Source organism: Arachis stenosperma, chromosome 4 (assembly GCF_014773155.1).
Source record: "Arachis stenosperma cultivar V10309 chromosome 4, arast.V10309.gnm1.PFL2, whole genome shotgun sequence".
Lineage (NCBI taxonomy): Eukaryota > Viridiplantae > Streptophyta > Magnoliopsida > Fabales > Fabaceae > Arachis > Arachis stenosperma.
The window spans coordinates 85,585,079-85,598,257 of record NC_080380.1 but is presented as its reverse complement, the minus strand read 5'-3'; positions in this window follow the sequence as shown (position 1 = coordinate 85,598,257).

Genomic DNA, 13,179 nt, shown 5'->3' with positions numbered 1-13,179 from the left:
ACTAGCAGGGTCTCAGGGATTCCCTTACTCAGTTGACCAATCTGTACCTTCAAATTCCTGATGGAAGATCTTGTTTTAGTGATGAACTATGACTGGTCTTAGAGAAATTGGAGACTATAGTGGCTAGGTCAGAGAGGCTCTGCCTAGGAGTTCTATTTACTGCTGAAAAGAATGGAATGGTTTACTAAGAAACCTATTATGGTTTCTTCCACCTTGATTGTTATTGAAGCTTTGCTGAGGCTTCTATTGATCCCTCTAAGAAAGTTGGGATGATTCCTCCATGTTGGATTGTAGTGTTGCCATAAGACTCAATATTGGGATATCGTGAGGAGTTTCCCAAATAGTTAATCTCATCCATCATGGGTAGATCTGGATCATATGCATCTCCTTCATAGGAGGCTTCTTGAATCCAGTCAGATGCTGAGAGATCATGTTGACCTATTGGGTCAGGATCTTGTTTTGAGCCAATTTTGGCATTCAAAGTATCAATCTCTAGGACTCCTCTCTTTTGAGCTACCCCAATGTTTCATAAGGTTTCTCCGAAGTGTACATGAATTGGTTTTTTAGCAACCATGTCAATGAGTTTCTGTGCCTCTTCAGGCATTTTCTCAAGTGGAGTGAACCACCAGCAGATTGGTCTAATGCCATCTTGGATATCTAAGAGAGACCATCATAAAAAATGCCTAACATGGTCCAGTTTGAGACATGTTAGGAGGCACTTTCTGATCAATTGTTTGTACCGCTCCCAGGCTTCATAGAGGGATTCACCCTCTTTTTGCCTAAAGGTCTGAACTTCCACCCTAAGCTTGCTCAGCTTCTGAGTGGAAAGAACTTGGTCAAGAATGCATTGACCACCTTTTTCCAAGAGTCTAAGCTTTCCTTAGGTTGATAATCTAGCCATAACCTAACTCTGTCCCTTAAAACAAATGGGAAAAGCATAAGCTTGTAGATCTCAGAATCCATCCATTAGTCTTGACAGTATCACAGATCTGCAAGAAATCAAAGATGAATCTATTGGGATCTTCCTGTGGAAGTCCATGAAACTGAAAATTCTGTGAACTAAGTGACCAGTTGAGGCTTCAGCTCAAAGTTATTTGCACCAATATCAGGTGTAGAGATGCTTCTTCCATAGAAGTTAGAAGTGGGTGCAGTAAGTCACCTAGGACCTTCCTTGCGTCTCCTCCACCATTATGATTAGCTGCCATGTCTGTAATTTCAGCTTCTTGTTCGAAAAGCTCTGTGAGTGTTGTGCTCTTACTTGTTGTAAACGCCTCCTTAGATCCTCTCAGGTTTAGGTTCAGAATCAAAGAGAGGTTCTTTATCTCTATTTCTGCTCATAAAACAAGAAGGAAGAATGCAAGAAGAAAAGAAAAAAGGATTCTCTATGTCAGAGTATGAGGTTTTTGATAGAGTTAGAAGGGAAGAAAGAAAAGAAAGATATCTTTTAGGTTAAAGAAGTTTCCGAAATTTAATAGAGAGGGAGGGGGAGATGTTTTCAAAAATATAAAGGAAAAAATGAAGTTTTCGAAAAAGAAGAAAGATAAAGTAGTTTGGAAGTTTTGAAAAAGAAAAGAGAAAGAAAATAGAAAGAGAATAAAAGAAAACAAGTAACTAACTAATAAACAAGAATTGAAAATAAAAGATTTGATTTTGAATTTTTAATTTCAAAAGAAAGAAAATTTGAAATTGAAAAGTTTTAAATTTAAAAAGAATATAAGATAAGAAGGATTTAAAGTAAAGATATGATAAAGATTTGAAAAAGATTTGCAAAGATAAGATTTGAAATTTGATTTTTGAAAAGATTTGATTTTAAAATTAAATTTTAAATTTTAAATTTTGAAATTGAATTTTTTTTAAATTTAAATTTAAAGTAGAGTAAATAGCCAAATTGGTCCCCAAAAGATAGCCTGATCTCCAAATTAGTCCCCGTAAGAAAAAGTTATCAAAAATGTCCCTGACAAATTTAAAATTGGTAACGTTAGTCCTTCCGTCAATGTTGAGTAACGGCGTGAACTTCTGCTGACCTGGCTGTTAGTGTGACACCTCAGCGAAACCTTAAACGGCGTCATTTTGTTTGCTTCCCGTTACAACGCTTGGGTTTTCATCCCTGTTTCCTTACATCTCTCTAGTTACATCCTTCTTCTGAAAAGAAAAACCTCTGCAATCCCTTCCTCTTAGTTGTTACCTCCATGAAGACAAAGCATTGACGGTGATGTGCACAAAATTGTAATCACACTTTTGCAACCCACACAACTAACCAACAAGTGCACTGGGTTGTCCAGTAATACCTTACGTGAGTAAGGATCGATCCCACGGAGATTGTTGGCTTGAAGCAAGCTATGGTTATCTTGTAAATCTTAGTCAGGATACCAATAGGGTTCTTTAGTTTCAATTGTAAAAAGTGAAAAAGCATGAGTTGAGTGATTGTTACGCAGTAGAGGAGAATATGTTGGAGTTTTGGAGATGCTTTGTCTTCTGGATTTCTGCTTTCCCCTGCCAGAAATCGGTAGGTTCTTCCTGTGGAAGACCGGATACTGGCAACTTTGCTGCACTATGATAATAAGCTGAGGATTCAACTCAAACTACTGACTCCGATGGAGGGTATACAGATACTACTCCCATATGAAGCAATAGTGGGGTTAGTATATGACCCCAGAGTCCTTCTGGACTGTTCATTTCCACTTAGGTCCATGATGAGAAAGGAGATGACGTGGATTTATTTTATTTATTTAATTATACAAAAAAATTTTCGAAATAATAAAATAAAATAATAAAAACTAAAATAAAAAATAAAAAAAAGAGATTTGAAATATTTTATGAAGATTTTCGAAAAAGTGAGGAGAGACAAGTGGTTAAGATATTTTTGAAAATGATATGATTTGAAAATTTTGAAATTGAAATCTGATTTTTATAAAAAAAAATTCGAATTAATTACTTAAACATAGTTAGAAGAATAATTTTTTTTATTTTTGAATTTTATTATGAAAGAGAAAAATACACAAAAGACACAAGACTAAAATTTTTAAATCCAATGCTCCTTGTTTTTGAAAATTTTGGAGGAAAAACACCAAGACACACCAACTTAAAAATTTTAAGATCAAAACACCAAGAAGACTCAAGAATGCCTTGAAGACTCACAAGACAACAAGAACAAAAGATAGAACACCAAACTTAAACTTTTTAGAAAACCACAATAAAATTTCGAAAATCAAGAAAAATTAACAAGAGAACACCAAACTTAAAGTTTTGGCACAAGATTTAATCAAAGAGAAATTATTTTTAAAAGATTTTAAAAAAGAAAACTCAAGGGGCAACTATTCCCAAGAAAATACACATTTAACAAATGCAAGGATTGAAAAGATAAAAACTAATTTTTTTATGACAGAAACACAAAGGACACCAACTAAAACATACAACTAGACTCAATGAAAAACTAACAATTAATACAGAAAAATAATATTTTGAAGAAATTTTTTTTAAAAAAGGAATAATAAAAATGCAATTCTAGTGACTCTAAAAAAAGACAATTTTTCCTAATCTAAGCAAGAAGATTCACCGTCAGTTGTTCAAACTCAAACATCCCTGGCAACGGCGCCAAAACTTAGTGCACGAAATTGCAATCACATTTTTGCAACCCGCACAACTAACCAGCAAGTGCACTGGGTCGTCCAAGTAATACCTTACGTGAGTAAGGATCGATCCCACGGAGATTGTTGGCTTGAAGCAAGCTATGGTTATCTGTAATCTTAGTCAGGATACCAAGGGTTCTTTAGTTTTCAATTGTAAAAAGGGAAAAAGCATGAGTTGAGTGATTGTTACGCAGTAGAGGAGAATATGTTGGAGTTTTGGAGATGCTTTGTGGTGCACGAAATTGCAGTCACACTTTTGCAATCCGCACAACTAACCAGCAAGTGCACTGGGTCGTCCAAGTAATACTTACGTGAGTAAGGTCGATCCCACGGAGATTATTGGTTTGAAGCAAGCTAGTTTATTTTATTATTCTTAGTCAGGATATTATTAAAATTATCAGTTGGAATTATTAGATTGGAAAATAAAAGAGAATAAAATCGTTACTTGTTGTGTAGTAATGAGAAATATGTTGGTTTTGGAGATGCTTTGTCCTCTGAATTTCTGTAATGTAATATTCAACTCAATTGTTTGTAAAGCACGTCTACGGCAAGCTGTATGTAGGGTGTCACCATTGTCAGTGGCTACCTCCCATCCTCTCAGTGAAAACGGTCCAGATGCTCTGTCCAGCACGGCTAATCAGCTGTTGGTTCTCGATCATGTTGGAATAGGATCCATTGATCCTTTTGCGTTTGTCATCACGCCCAGCAATCGCGAGTTTGAAGCTCGTCACAGCCATTCAATCCTGGAATCCTACTCGGAATACCATAGACAAGGTTTAGACCTTCCGGATTCTCAAGAGTGGCCGCCATCAATTCTAGCTTATACCGCGGAGATTCCGATTAAGGAATCTAAGAGAAGCTCATTCAGTCTGATGTAGAACGGAGGTGTTTGTCAGGCACACGTTCATGGATTGAGGGAGGTGATGAGTGTCACGGATCATCACCTCCTTCATAATTAAGCGCGAATAAACATCTTAGATCGGACCATACACACATTTGAGTGAAATAGAAACAATTGCATTAATTCATCGAGACGCTGCAGCTCCTCACCTCCAACAATGGAGTTTAGAGACTCATGCCATCAAAAAGTATGTAATTCAGATCTGGAAATGTCATGGGGTACAAAATAGTCTCTAAAAGTTGTTTAAATAGTAAACTAGTAACATAGGTTTACAGAAAAATAAGTAAACTAAGATGATTGGAGCATAAATCCACTTCTGGGGCCCACTTGGTGTGTGCTGGGCTGAGACTAAAGCTATCCACGAGCTGAGGCTTTTCTTGGAGTTGAACTCCAAGTTATAACGTGTTTTAGGCGTTCAACTCTGGATCATGACGTTTTCTGGCGTTTAACTCTAGACAGCAGCATGTACTTGGCGTTCAACGCCAAGGTACGTCGTCTATCTTCGCACAAAGTATGGACTATTATATTGCTGGAAATCCCTGAATGTCTACTTTCCAACGCCGTTGAGCGCGCCAATTGGACTCCTGTAGCTCCAGAAAATCTATTTTGAGTGCAGGGAGGTCAGGATCCAACAGCATCAGCAGTCCTTTTTCAGCCTAACTCAGATTTTGCTCAGCTCCCTCAATTTCAGCCAGAAAATACCTGAAATCACAGAAAAACACACAAACTCATAGTAAAGTCCAGAAATATGATTTTTGCCTAAAACTAATATATTTAACTAAAAACTAATTAAACATGCTAAAATACATGAAATTACCCCCAAAAGCATATAAAATATTCGCTCATCACAACACCAACTTAAACTGTTGCTTGTCCTCAAGCAACTAGATAATAAAATAGATAAAAGAATTTAAGAAGTAACAATTTTTAAGAGTTTAAATGGAGCTCAGATTCTTATTAGATGAGCGGGACTTGTAGCTTTTGTTTCTGAACAGTTTTGGCATCTCCCTTTATCCTTTGAAATTCAGAATGATTGGCATCCTTAGGAACTCAGAAATTAGATAGTACTATTGATTCTCCTAGTGTAGTGTGCTGATTCTTGAACACAGTTATTTTATGAGTCTTGGCCGTGGCCCTAAGCACTTTGTTTTCCAGTATTACCACCGGATACATAAATGCCACACACATGACTGGGTGACCTTTTCAGATTGTGACTCAGCTTTGCTAAAGTCCCCAGTTAGAGGTGTCCAGAGCTCTTAAGCACACTCTTTGCTTTGGATCATGACTTTAACCACTCAGTCTCAAGCTTTTCACTTGGACCTTCATGCCACAAGCACATGGTTAGGGACAGCTTGATTTAGCCGCTTAGGCCTGGATTTTATTTCCTTGGGCCCTCCTATCCACTGATGCTCAAGCCTTGGGATCCCCCTTTTTTTTTTTTGACTGCCTTTTCTTGCTTCAAGAATCCAATTCATGATTTTTCAGATCATCAATAGTATTTTTCGTGATCCTCATTCTTTCAGGAGCCAATATTCATCAAATTCAAAATACAAATTATGCACTGTTCAAGCATTCATTCAGAAAACAAAAGTATTGCCACCACACATAGTTAATTATAATTTTTATTATTAAGAACTCGAAAAAGAAAAATTACTTCTTTATTCTAATTATCTACTATTTTATTCATGCTTGATGATGATGAGAAAATAAATTATAACTTAATTGGAATAAAACCAGAATAGATATACTAATTACTACTACTGCTACTACTACTACTACTATATATCTCCTAAGGTAAATTTCTATAAAAACACTATCACAGAGATAAGCTAAAAATTGGAACCCAACAACCTGTTGTTTTGAGAAGTAGATGTTCCTCTAATCGTGGGTGCTTTTCAAGGATTAATTTTTGGCGCTTCAGCTCCCTTAGATCACGCCCTTGCTCTTCCTGTCCTTAAGCAGTTTGCAAAGCATGCTACTTTGATTGTTCTGTTCTTCCTTTATTTGGTCCATAGCTTCTTGCAATTTGGAAATAGAAGCCTCAAGATGTTCCCATATTCGAATTGAGGAAGTTCTGGAGGACTTCCTGTGCTCTCTTCTTGTTTGAATCATCCTGCAGCTGTTGTCTGTCCATTGTATTCTAGTGATTGGCCTCTCAACTGAGATATACTCTGTTATTCCCATCTTCCACTCGGCATCTTGCAGAGCATAGAAATTAAGCTTGGATAGGCCAATCTCGCGTCCTTGGAATTCCTGTTTGCTATTTTGTATAGTTCACATGAGATCAGTTGATGGACTTCTACTTCTTTTCCCAACATGATGCAGTGAATCATTACTGCTCTTTTAATGGTAACTTCAGAACGGTTGTTGGTGGCATATGGAACGCGCAATGAAATTCAGCCAGCCTCTGGCTACTGGTTTTAGATCTTCTCTTTTGAGTTGATTTGGGATGCCAGTCGTGCTGGTGGTCCACCTGGCTTCAGGGATGCATATATCCTCTAGAATCTTGTCCAGACCTTTATTTACCCTTGGTCGGCGAAATTGGAACTATACTTTTTCACAACTCTCATAATCCCTGGTAATGGCTCCAAAAACTTGGTGCGCTTAATACCATGGCATTACAACTTCGCACAACTAACCAGCAAGTGCACTGGGTCGTCCAAGTAATAAAAACCTTACGTGAGTAAGGGTCGATCCCACGGAGATTGTTAGTAATGAAGCAAGCTATGGTCATCTTGTAAATCTTAGTCAGGCAAACTCAGATATATATGATGAACGAAAATAACATAGAAGATAAGATAGTGATACTTGTATATCATTGGTGTATGAGCTTCAGACAAGTGTATGAAGATGCCTTCCCTTCCGTCTCTCTGCTTTCCTACAGCCTTCATCCAATCCTTTCTTACTCCTTTCCATGGCAAGCTCGTATAGGTCTCACTGTTGTCAGCAGCTACCTCCATCCTCTCAGTGAAAGCGATTGCATATGTCCTGTCACGGCATAGCGAATTCATCTGTCGGTTCTCATCAGGCGCGGAATAGAATCCAGTGATTCTTTTGCGTTATCACTAACGCCCCCGCCCTCAGGGTTTGAAGCACGTCACAGTCATTCAGTCATTGAATCCTACTCAGAACACCACAGACAAGGTTAGACCTTCCGGATTCTCTTGAATGCTGCCATCAGGTCCTGCCTATACCACGAAGACTCCGAAGAATCCAGAGATATTCACTAAGCCTCGAATGCTTGTAGAACAAGAATGGTTGTCAATCACCTTGTTCATAGGTGAGAGTGGTGATGGGCGTCAATCATCACCATCATCATGTTGAAGAACAAGTGATATCTTGGTAAAAGAACAAGCGGAATTGATGGAAGAACAATAGTAATTGCATTAATACTCGAGTACAGCAGAGCTCCACACCCTTAATCTATGGTGTGTAGAACTCCACCGTTGAAATACATAAGAACAGGTCTAGGCATGGCCGAATGGCCAGCCTCCCAAAGATCTAAGATAGCATAAAACAAAGATAGCTACCAAAGTCTCGATAGCTACCCAAGTCTCGATAGTAAAAGGTCCTACTTATAGATAACTAGTAGCCTAGGTGTACAAAGATGAGTAAATGACATAAAAATCCACTTCCGGGCCCACTTGGTGTGTGCTTGGGCTGAGCAATCAAGGAAATTCGTGTAGAGAACTTTTCTGGAGTTAAACCCAGCTCCCATGCCAGTTTGGGCGTTTAACTCCAACTTTTATTCCTGTTCCGCGTTTAACGCTGGAATTCCTGAGGCCGGATTGCTTTGCGGGTTTGGGCCATCAAATCTTGGACAAAGTATGGACTATTATATATTGCTGGAAAGCCCTGGATGTCTACTTTCCAACGCCGTTGAGAGCGCGCCAATTGGGCTTCTGTAGCTCCAGAAAATCCACTTCGAGTGCAGGGAGGTCAGAATCCAACAGCATCTGCAGTCCTTTTGGTCTCTGAATCAGATTTTTGCTCAGGTCCCTCAATTTCAGCCAGAAAATACCTGAAATCACAGAAAAACACACAACTCATAGTAAAGTCCAGAAAAGGAATTTTAAATAAAAACTAATAAAAATGTACTAAATCTAACTAAAAGATATCAAAACATACTAAAAACATGCCAAAAAAGTATACAAATTATCCGCTCATCACACACAAACTTAAATTGTTGCTGTCCTCAAGCAACTGAAAATCAAATAAGATCAAAGAAGAGAATATGCAATGAATTCCAAAAACATCTGTGAAGATCAGTATTAACTAGATGAGCGGGGCTTTTAACCTTCTGTCTCTGAACAGTTTTGGCATCTCAATCTATCCCTTGAAATTCAGAATGGTTGGCTTCTTTAGGACTCAGAGTCCAGATAGTGTTAATGATTCTCCTAGTAAAGTATGATGATTCTTGAACATAGCTATTTATTGAGTCTTGGCTGTGGCCCAAAGCACTCTGTCTTCCAGTATTACCACGGATACATACATGCCACAGACACATGATTGGGTGAACCTTTTCAGATTGTGACTCAGCTTTGCTAAAGTCCCCAATTAGAGGTGTCCAGGGTTCTTAAGCACACTCTTATTTGCCTTGGATCACACTTTATTTCTTTTCTTTTTCTTTCTTTTTTTTTTTTTCGATTTTTTTTTTTTTTTTTTTTTTTTTTTTTTTTTTTTTTTGATAGCTTTTTCTTGCTTCAAGAATCATTTTATGATTTTTCAGATCCTCAGTAACATGTCTCCTTTTTCATCATTCTTTCAAGAGCCAACATTCATGAACCACAAATTCAGATACATATGCACTGTTTACACATACATTCAGAGAACAAAATATTGCCACCACATCAAAATAATTAAACTATTATAAATTCAAAATTCATGCAATTCTTCCTTTTTCAATTAAGCACATTTTATTCAAGAAAGGTGATGGATTCATAGGACATTCATAACTTTAAGGCATAGACACTAGACACTAATGATCATAAGACACAAGCATGGATAACATAAAGCACTAAAAATTTCGAAAAACAAGGGAATAAAGAACAAGGAAATCAAGGAATGGGTCCACCTTAGTGATGGCGGCTCTTCCTTGCTTTTGAAGGTCCTATGGAGTGCTTGAGCTCCTCAATGTCTCTCCTTGTCTTTGTTGCTCCTCCCTCATGATTCTTTGATCTTCTCTAATTTCATGGAGGAGAATGGAGTTCTTGATGCTCCACCCTTAGTTGTCCCATGTTGGAACTTAATTCTCCTAGGGAGGTGTTTAGTTGCTCCCAATAGTTTGTGGAGGAAAGTTCATCCCTTGAGGAATCTCAGGGATTTCTTGATGAGAGGGGTCTCTTGTGTATTCCATCCTTTTCTTGGTGATGGGCTTGTCCTCATCAATGGGGATATCTCCTTCTATGTCAACTCCAACTCATTAACTTCTATTTCTTCTCCAATCATGATGCTATGGATCATGATGGCCCGGTCTATGGTAACTTCGGACCGGTTGCTAGTGGGAATGATTGAGCGTTGTATGAACTCTAACCATCCTCTAGCCACGGGCTTGAGGTCATGCCTTCTCAATTGGACCGGCTTTCCTCTTGAATCTTGCTTCCATTGTGCGCCCTCTTCACATATGACTGTGAGGACTTGGTCCAACCTTTGATCAAAGTTGACCCTTCTAGTGTAAGGATGCTCATCTTTGCATCATAGGCAAGTTGAACGCCACCCTCACACTCTCCGGACTAAAATCCAAGTATTTCCCCCGAACCATAGTAAGATAATTCTTTGGATTCGGGTTCACACTTTGGTCATGGTTCTTTGTGATCCATGCATTGGCATAGAACTCTTGAACCATCAAGATTCCAACTTGTTGAATGGGGTTGGTGAGAACTTCCCAACCTCTTCTTTGGATCTCATGGCGGATCTCCGGATATTCACCCTTTTTGAGTAAAAAGGGGACTTCGGGGATCACCTTCTTCAAGGCCACAACTTCATAGAAGTGGTCTTGATGCACCCTTGAGGGAATCTATCCATCTCCCATGACTCGGAGGTGGAAGCTTTGCTTTCCCTTTCCTCTTTTTAGAGGTTTCTCCGGCCTTTGGTGCCATAATGGTTATGGAAAAACGAAAAGCAACGCTTTTACCACACCAAACATAAAATGTTTGCTCGTCCTCGAGCAAAGAAGAAAGAAAGGAGTAGAAGAAGAAGAAATGAGGAAGAGGGGAGGGTAGTGTGTTCGGCCAAAGGGGGAAGAAGTGGTCTTTAGGTTGTGTGAAATGAAGGGTTGAAGAAGGGTATTTAAAGGAGAGAGGGGGGTAAAGGTTCGGCCATTTGAGGGTGGGTTTGGGAGGGAAGTGGTTTGAATTTGAAGGGTGAGGTTGGTGGGATTTTATGAAGGATGGATGTGAGTGGTGAAGAGAAAGATGGGATTTGATAGGTGAAGGGTTTTTTGGGGAAGAGGTGTTGAGGTGATTGGTGAATGGGGGAAGAAGAGAGAGAGTGATGGTAGGGTCCTGTGGGTCCACAGATCCTGTAGTGTCAAGGAAAAGTCATCCCTGCACCAAAGTTGCTCAAAATCACGTTTTGAGCCATTTCTGGCGTTAAACGCCGGGCTGGTGCCCATTCCTGGCGTTTAACGCCAGGTTGTTGCCCTTTACTGGCGTTTAACGCCAGTCTGGTGCCCTTTTCTGGCGTTAAACGCCCAGAAAGGTGCCAGACTGGGCGTTAAACGCCCAACTGCTAGGCTGACTGGCGTTTGAACGCCAGCAGCATCTTCCTCCAGGGTGTGCTGTTTTTCTTCCTGTTTTTCATTTTGTTTTTGCTTTTTCATTGTTTTTGTGACTTCTTATGATCATCAACCTACAAAAAAAGATAAATAACAAAAGAAAATAATTAATTATAAAACATTGGGTTGCCTCCCAACAAGCGCTTCTTTAGTGTCATTAGCTTGACAGAGGACTCCCATGGAGCCTCAGAAACACTCAGAACCGTGTTGAAACCTCCCAACACCAAACTTAGAGTTTGAATGTGGGGTTTCAACACCAAACTTAGAGTTTGGTTGTGGCCTCCCAACACCAAACTTAGAGTTTGACTGTGGGGGCTCTGTTTGGCTCTGTTTTGAGAGAAGCTCTTCATGCTTCCTCTCCATGATGATAGAGGGATACCTTGGGCCTTAAACACCATGGATTCTTCATTCACTTGAATGATCAACTCTCCTCTATCAACATCAATCACAGCCTTTGCTGTGGCTAGGAATGGTCTGCCAAGGATGATGGATTCATCCATGCACTTCCCAGTCTCTAGGACTATGAAATCAGTAGGAATGTAATGGTCTTCAATCTTCACCAAAACATTCTCTATAAGTCCATGAGCTTGTTTTCTTGAATTGTCTGCCATCTCTAATGAGATTCTTGCAGCTTGCACCTCAAGGATCCCTAATTTCTCCATTACAGAGAGGGGCATGAGGTTTACACTTGACCCTAAGTCACACAAGGCCTTCTTGAAGGTCATGGTGCCTATGGTACAAGGTATAGAAAACTTCCCAGGATCCTGCCTCTTTTGAGGTAGTTTCTGCCTAGACAAGTCATCCAGTTCTTTGGTGAGCAAGGGAGGTTCATCCTCCCAAGTCTCATTTCCAAATAACTTGTCATTTAGTTTCATGATTGCTCCAAGGTATTTAGCAACTTGCTCTTCAGTAACATACTCATCCTCTTCAGAGGAAGAATACTCATCAGAGCTCATGAATGGCAGAAGTAAGTCCAATGGAATCTCTATGGTCTCGTTTTGAGCCTCAGATTCCCATGGTTCCTCATTGGGGAACTCACTGGAGGCCAGTGCACGCCCATTGAGGTCTTCCTCAGTGGCGTTCACTGCCTCTCCTTCCTCCCAGAATTCGGCCATGTCTATGGCTTTGCACTCTCCTTTTGGATTTTCTTCTGTATTACTTGGGAGAGTGCTAGGAGGGAGTTCAGTAACTTTCTTGCTCAGCTGACCCACTTGTCCTTCCAAATTTCTGATGGAGGACCTTGTTTCATTCATGAAACTTTGAGTGGTCTTTATTAGATCAGAGACCATTGTTGCTAAGTCAGAAGTATTCTGCTTAGAACTCTCTGTCTGTTGCTGAGAAGATGATGGAAAAGGCTTGCCATTGCTAAACCTGTTTCTTCCACCATTATTGTTATTGAAACCTTGTTGAGGTCTCTCTTGATTCTTCCATGAGAGATTTGGGTGATTTCTCCATGAAGAATTATAGGTGTTTCCATAGGGTTCTCCTAGGTAATTCACCTCTTCCATGGAAGGGTTCTCAGGATCATAAGCTTCTTCCTTAGATGAAGCATCCTTAGTACTGTTTGGTGCATTTTGCATTCCAGACAGACTTTGAGAAATCAAATTGACTTGTTGAGTCAATATCTTATTCTGAGCCAGTATGGCATTCAGAGCATCAATCTCAAGAACTCCTTTCTTCTGACTAGTCCCATTGTTCACAGGATTTCTTTCAGAAGTGTACATGAATTGGTTATTTGCAACCATTTCAATCAGTTCTTGAGCTTCAGTAGGCGTCTTCTTCAGATGAAGAGATCCTCCTGCAGAGCTATCCAAGGACATCTTAGATAGTTCAGAGAGACCATCATAGAAAATACCTATGATGCTCCATTCAGA